This window comes from Myotis brandtii, unplaced genomic scaffold, assembly GCF_000412655.1.
Source record: "Myotis brandtii unplaced genomic scaffold, ASM41265v1 scaffold209, whole genome shotgun sequence".
Taxonomy (NCBI): Eukaryota; Metazoa; Chordata; class Mammalia; order Chiroptera; family Vespertilionidae; genus Myotis; species Myotis brandtii.
In genome coordinates, this window is record NW_005357806.1 from 1133202 (window position 1) to 1138770 (window position 5569).

A 5569-nucleotide genomic window follows, 5' to 3' on the forward strand; every position below is an offset into this window, starting at 1 on the left:
GCGGAGAGCCTCTTTTGCCTCTGAGGACAGCGTGCGGGGGGGATAAGAGGTCTGGATTTCCCTGTAAAATGTCGAAAAGGGGTTTAAGATCATTGGTTGTAAGTTTTAGATAGGGTCTGAGCCAGTTAATATCACCTAGGAATTTTTGGAAATCATTGAGGGTATGTAGATGTGAAGTTTTTAATTCAATTTTCTGGGTAGTAATATTATTGGAATTTAATTCAAAGCCAAGATAGTAGTAAGGATCTTTGAGCTGTATTTTGTTGGGGGCAATTTGCAGTCCAAAGGAGGCGAGTTGATGAGTTAGCTCCTGGCTACACTTGAGTACTTCAGAGGTGGATGCTCCTGCTAAGAGGATATCATCCATATAGTGAATAATATAGATCGAGGGCCATCGTTCCCTGAGAGGGTCTACGGCTTGGGCAACAAATTTCTGGCATAGTGTAGGACTATTTGCCATGCCTTGGGGAAGGACTTTCCATTGGTATCGTTGCATTGGGCCTTTAAAGTTGGTAACTGGGAGGCTAAATGCAAAGCGCTCTCTATCCTGGGGGTGAAGGGGAATGGTAAAAAAACAGTCCTTGAGATCAATAATTATTTTGAAATGATTAGCTGGAATGGCAATGGGAGAGGGGAGGCCAGGTTGAAGGGCTCCCATTGTATACATGGTTTTATTTATTTCTCTAAGATCTTGAAGGAGTCTCCACGCCCCGCTTTTCTTTTTGATTATGAAAATGGGGGTGTTCCAAGGAGAGGTAGTAGACTCTAAATGTCCAGCAGCCAGCTGTTCCTGTACTAACCTAGTGGCAGCTGAAAGTTTTTCATTTGTTAAAGGCCATTGATCTACCCATACAGGAGAGTCAGATTTCCATTTAATTTTATCTGCATGGGGTACAGGAAAGTCAATGGCCGCTAAACAAAATTTTGGTTTCCTATACCTGAGCGGTCAATTTTTTGATTGGCCAAGATGGGATGTTTGATACCTTGGCTATATTTACCGAGTCCTTGTCCTGGAAGAAAACCTTGATTAAGCATTTGCTGGGTGACGACTTCATTTGGGCTGCACATAATGAGTTTTAACTGGGACAGAATATCGCGGCCCCATAGATTGACTGGAAGATTGGGTATAATGTAGGGCTGAACTTCTCCTGAGTTTCCCTCGTTATCGGTCCATGTTAGGATTTTCGAGCTCTGTTTAGGATTGGTGGACTGGCCAATGCCTTTGAGATGGGTTATTGTACTACTGGTGGGCCATGACTCCGGCCAGAGATGGGCTGCAATGACGGTAGCGTCTGCCCCTGTATCTATTAAGCCTTGAAAGGGTTTTCCATCAAGTTTTAGGGTAAGTAAAGGTCTCTCAGGAGTGATTTGTTGGACCCAATAGACGTCAGAGGATCCGAAGGCTGACTCTAACCTTGGGAACTGAACAGTACTTTTCGAGGTAGAATCAAGGGGGAGTAGTATTAGTTGGGCTATTCTTTGTCCTTTAAGAATGGTGATAGGTCCTAGCGGGGCTGAGGCTAGGAGGGTTATTTGTCCTGTATAGTCATTGTCAATGACTCCAGGGGTGATATGAAGTCCAGCTAGAGTGGAACTACTGCGTCCTAATACTAGACCAAATGTGCCAGAGGGTAGGGGTCCATATGTCAGTGTGGGAACGAGTTGAACTCCTTGGTCGGGAATCAATATTGTGTCGGAGGCGGAACAGAGGTCCAATCCTGCACTGCCTGGCGTGGCGCGGCAGAGGGTGCCGATACCTGGGCGGGGAGAATTTGATTCTGGGTTTGAGGGACAAACCTGATAGCTCCCTGGTTGTGTCCCGATGGAGGGGCCAGGGGCTGGCCCCTCTGGGAGTTTCCCTGCTTCTGAGGAATGGGGTTGCCATCTATGTCTGTCTTGGAACGACATTCATTCGCCCAGTGTTTGCCACGTCTGCACTTAGGGCAGATTGAGGATGGTGGCGGCCTGGTTTGTTTGCCGGTAGGGCAGTCGCGAGCGAAATGTCCGGGCTGTTTGCAATTAAAGCAAGTCTTTTCTTGTTTAGGTTTGGTGTAATCCTTGAGGGCAGCTCCTATGGCTAAACCTATGGCGTGTGAGGTGCCAATGCCTGAACAGAGTTTGATGTAATCTGAGAGGCTACCACAGCGGTGGGGTCTGATGGTCTCTTGACAAGACGGGTTAGCATTTTCATATGCAAGATGCTTAATAAAGGCACTTTCCGTCTCTCCTTCACCAACTAATCGCTCAGCGGCATCAGTTAAGCGGCTGATGAAATCGCTATAAGGTTCGTCGGGACCCTGTTGAATTTTAGCTAAAGAAGTAGTGGCAGACCCCTTAGGGGGAAGACGACGCCAAGCTTTCAGGCCAGCGTTTTGAATCTGGGCTAATAAGCCGGGAGGAAAAGCGGCCTGTGCCTCGTTGGTATCATAAGGGCTTCGGCCGAGTAATTTGTCTCTCGTCCATGAACGGGAAGTCCTACTTTCACTATTGCGTTGAGCAGTCTCTCTACAGTTTTCTACGAATTCTGTTCGCCAAAGGACATAGTCACCTCCCGATAGAGTAGCTCGAGCTAAGGAGAGCCAGTCATTAGGTGTAAGCCAGCGATCACTCAAGCTTTCAAGTAAGGCCAGAGTGAAGGGGGCAGTAGGCCCGTAACGACTAACGGCCGCTTTTAAATCTTTGAGATGCTTAAGGTTGAGGCGGCGGTATTATTGAGTTGTGGTCCGACCTGAGGTAGGTGTGGGTCCCTCTGCATCGGAGCCCTCGTCGGCCGAATCGTGGCCTTGGTCACTTTTAATTTTAAAACCTGTCTGCTTACGTTTTTGGTGGGCAGGGGCTTTGTATCTTACCTTAAATGCTCATTTACAAGGGAAAGAGCTTATGATAATTTCTTGAATGAACAAGAATATAGGAGTTAAAACAAAATACAAATAGAGACCAGACTTGAAAATTCCCTGAACAGCAGAACCAGCTAAGCCATGTAAGTGAAATCTAATGTAGCTTATTCTGCAGTGTAAGCAAAACCTAACTAGGGTTGTTTCTTATAAATGCCTCTGAAAGTCACTTAAAAAACCTAAATTGTTATCCACCTGGTGTGGCTCAGTGGTTAAGTGTTGACCTATGAGCCAGGAGGTCACAGTTCAATTCCTGGTCAGGGCACATGCCCGGGTTGCAGGCTTGATTCCCAGTGGGGGTGTGCAGGAGGCAGATTCTCTCTCATCATTGATGTTTCTAAATCTCTTTTAAAAATAAATACATTGTTTTCCAAAATTAGCATAAGATGACCACTTTTAATGAATCCCCTCATTTGGGGGGAAAACCAAATGCTATAAGTAACTATAAAGATTGACTAGCCTCAGTGTTTTTATTATAAGCCATCCTATAACAACATAGCTCTGGGCTCCATAACACTATTGGTTTGACGATTCTCTTTGTGAACTGTCCATCTACACACAATAAACTCTTACTAAAGACAATTATATTGATTTGGTTTTATTTTTAGCAGTTTCTGGATTTTGACAGGGGCCACCTGCCACCTTTACAATGGATTGGGCATAAGAATTGAAATCTGGACTCTGTCCAGTTGTGTTGCACAAAACATTCGTTGTGAGGAGAAATTTACAAGAGCTTTGATTTGGGTCCAAGGAAAGGAGTGTTGGAAATGATGTGTATTGCTCACTTAAAATGAATTAATTTATATGACTAATAATATATTATGTTTAAGTTAGTTCCATTTAAAAATAAACAGAGGGTCTGAATAGCAGATGTACAAATAGTCAACAGGCCCATGAAAAGGTGCCCAACATCACTAATCATCAGGGAAAAGCAAATCCAAACCACAATGAGATATCACCTCCCACTGGTTAAGATGGCAATCATCAAGAAAACAAGAGATAAGTGCTGGCGAGGATGTGGAGACAAGAGAACCCTGTGTACTGTTGATAGGGATGTATATTGGTGCAGCCACCATGGAAAACAAAAATAGAGGTTCCTCAAAAAATTACCAATAAAACCATGACTTGATCCAGCAATCCCACTTCTGGGTATTTGTCTGAAGAAAACAAAAACACTAACTAGAAAGGATATCTTCACCCCATTTTCATTGCAGCATTGTTCACAATAGGCAAGATATGGAAACAACCTGTGTCCATCGACAGATGAATGTGTTAGGGAAGGGACAAGCCTGAGTGATTCGGAGTTCTCTCCGCCGAAATCGGGTACCCTTCACTCTTCCCCGAAACGACAAGAGAGTGCTCAAAGTGGACTAGAGGCAGGAGACAAGCGGGGAGGCAATGAGGAAAGAGAATGCCTATCCAAAATGAATGCGTTCACTTACCAAAGCTGCAGGTCTGACTCGCAGAGCGGGTAGGCAAAGCGGCGACCAGGAAAAAAGCAGGCTGACTCACAGGGCGATCCCCGTGGCGCCAAGGAGAGGTCCGGCCGGACAAAAGGTGAACGTTCCTGAGGAGGATTGGAGAGCGGAGGCCATGTTGGGCGCCAATTATGCCCCGACCCGCAGGGCATGCATCGTGGGTACACCTGATTGGAGAAAGCACATTCTATCCTGGCTGAGAGCTGTACTCCCCGGGGCATAGGAGTTACCCTGGGAATGCAGTCAGTCCATTCTCCTTTTCCGAGAACTGCCCATCATCACGGAAAGATTAACAGCCTTGTTGCTGAAGGAATCTGTTACCAGAGGCAATGCATCATTGCGACCCACAGCCCACATTGCCTGTAACCTGTAACCATTATGCCTTGCCTACTTCCCCATGGCTGTAATTCCTACTTTCCCATGTAATCTTTGTCCTATGCTGCCCCGACCCGCAGGGCATGCATCGTGGGTACACCGCACCAGATCCTGCAAAGGAATGAGAGGATAGGAGACGCGAAGAAATGGAGGCAAGACAAAGTTCTGATCAAGCCTCAATTTTATTTTTACAGCGTGTAGAATTTATATTGTTCTAGAGGAAGGGGGTGGGTAAAGAGGTCCATGGGCAGTAGCCTATCACTAGAGGTTTAGCAGGCTCCGGATGGCTGTGTGCTTATCAGCGGAGATGTGTGCTTATCAGCAGAGATTTAGCAGCTGTGTGCTTAGGGTGAGGGTAGGTTATCTTTTAACTCCAGGCTAAACCGCAAGGCTCACGTGGTTTCCGGGAGTTGGCTTGGGGGGACCAGAAACCTATTGTGTTGTAAGCTGGAGATGTATATGTAATTTCTAATGGCTCCCAACACTATGCATTATAAGCAGCTGGCTTATGGTGGGGGGTAGAGCAGATCTTTGTGGATGACCTGCTGCTCTCCCATACTGCCAGCATTATTGGAATAAACATTCACATATGATTCAACCCTGTCTCTGCTTAATTGGCTCAAGTAGTGACAGGCAACCGGGACCCATTGGTTGTCTGGTTTCAAATGGATGAAAGATGTAGCATATATGATACGGAATTTTTGGACTGGAACCCGGGTTCTTTGTCCACTGGAATCAAAGAATGAATCCATGGACAGAAAGTGGCATAGCAAAGATGGAGATTTATTGAAGAACAAGTACAGACTCCTACGTAGGGAGGGG

The 5569-nt window shown here is 45.8% G+C and overlaps 1 long non-coding RNA gene across 1 annotated transcript in view; it reads left to right on the forward strand.

Moving 5' to 3' along the window:
* Positions 1-2819: 2819 nt before the first annotated feature.
* LOC106725995 overlaps positions 2820-5569 on the forward strand; it is a 9320-nt gene continuing 6570 nt past the window's right edge. Inside the window, exon 1 of the long non-coding RNA XR_001362010.1 lies at positions 2820-2980. This is a non-coding gene — a long non-coding RNA (uncharacterized LOC106725995). The remainder of the gene's footprint in view (positions 2981-5569) is intronic.